Source organism: Cynoglossus semilaevis, chromosome W (genome assembly GCF_000523025.1).
Source record: "Cynoglossus semilaevis isolate Cse_v1.0 chromosome W, Cse_v1.0, whole genome shotgun sequence".
Classification (NCBI taxonomy): domain Eukaryota; kingdom Metazoa; phylum Chordata; class Actinopteri; order Pleuronectiformes; family Cynoglossidae; genus Cynoglossus; species Cynoglossus semilaevis.
The window spans coordinates 1,566,892-1,568,932 of record NC_024327.1 but is presented as its reverse complement, the minus strand read 5'-3'; positions in this window follow the sequence as shown (position 1 = coordinate 1,568,932).

Genomic DNA, 2,041 nt, shown 5'->3' with positions numbered 1-2,041 from the left:
ACAACCTGTCACAGCTGTAACTCAGTGCAGTCTTTATGCACAGTAACGACGTCACGTCATCAGTGCAGATGTGCTAACGGGTTACGTACAGTTTTCTAACCTATGAATAACAACATGGTGGACAGTGGATGATGTTCCTGCCTTACAGCAAAAAAGGGTCACGGGTTCTCACACTGTCCCCGTGTATGTGGGTAAAGTTGGAGCAGGAGTGACAGAACTGAAAGACCTCCATCCTTCACCTCCACCCTTCACCTCCAACCTTCACCCTCCACCCTTCACCTCCACCCTTTACCTCCACCCATCACCTCCACCCTTTACCTTCAACCTCCACGTCCACCCTTCACCTCCACCCTTTACCTTCCCGTTACCTCCACCATTCACCTCCACCCTTCACCTCCACCCTTCACCCTTTACCTCCACCCTTCACCCTTTACCTCCATCCTTCACTCTTTACCCCATCCTTCACCCTCCACCCTTCACCCTCCACCCTTCAGCCTTTACCTCCACCCTTCACCCTTGGGTCAGTGTTCATCACTCTGTGATGGACTGGAGAACCAGGATGTCCCGCCGCCCCCCCCTTCCTCCCCCACACTTACCCCTCCACCTCACTCCTACCCCTGAGTGGGATTTTGGGGGGAGATAATGGGGACAAATCACGGGGTGAGGTAAATCATTAGGGATGTCCGATATAAACTTTTTGCCAATGTCCGATGCAACGATATTGTTCCGATTCCGATAACATCCGATACCAATATCTGCAGCCGTTGTTCCCCGAAATCTGTGGTAAACGTCTCAGGTTCCGACAAGAACTTCCAGCATATTTGGCGAAAACCCAGACATCGCGTTATCGGGTTTTCATTATCGGAGGGAAAACCCGATAACGGATTTTTACGGATGTTACATAATTATGCTAATATCGGGCTGCTAATATCTGATTATGCTAACGAAATCCTCTGATCCTGCCATCGTGTGGCCACAGTAAGTTACTACAAGTCACCCGGAAAATAAATCTTGTTAAGTTATTAAAGAGTTAACGAGTAGAACCGTCTTATCTAATCGGTCTCATGAACACAAATAAAAACACTCCACCCAGTGGTCATTATGGTCGGTATCTGCTCAGAGGCATTTCCTCAGACGGGGGCAGTTGGGACTCTAACTACGGTCCGATCAGGAGGATGTGGGTCCATCGCAGGGCGGGGGGTGGAGGTGGAGACAGATTGAGGAGGGAGAGCTCAATAGGCAGGGAGTGAAACCTCCTTTCCTGCCCCAAGATGTGCTGACTGGCAACGTGGAGCAGAAGGAGGAAGGAGGGAGGCAGGAAGGGGGGGAGTGGAGGGAGAGGAGTGGAGGGGGGGGTCAAAACATGAAGCTGGAAATTAAAGGGAAGAGAAGGAGCAGGAAGAAAGTGAGTGTAAAAAGAAGAAGATAGAGGGGGAATCAAAACATGAAGAAAAGAAACAAAGAAAAAAAAAGGTTTGGAGATCCTTTCAAGAACGTCCAAGTGGAAGAACTGGGTCAGACTTAGAGAACAGTCACAGGTCAAAGGTCAAAGGTCAGCCGTCCACTGTCTCCGTCAAAACCACGGCTTCGACCTGAGAGACTGATGTTGGAGCTGAGTTCATCTGATAAATTATCATCATATCATATTAGTCTGAACACCAGGACACTCAGTGTCAGTCCACCTTTAGAACCTTCAGAACCTTCAGAACCTTCAGAACCTTCAGAACCTTCAGAACCTTCAGAACCTTCAGAACCTTCAGAACCTTCAGAACCTTCAGAACCTTTAGAACTTTAAGAACCTTTAGAACCTTTAGAACCTTCAGAACCTTTAGAACCTCTAGAACCTTCAGAACCTTTAGAACCTTCAGAACCTTTAGAACCTCTAGATCCTTCAGAACCTTCAAAACCTTTAAAACCTTCAGAACCTTTAGAAACTTCAGAACCTTCAGAACCTTCAAAACCTTCAAAACCTTCAGAACCTTTAGAACCTTCAGAACCTTCAGAACCTTTAGAACCTCTAGAACCTTCAGAACCTTTAGAA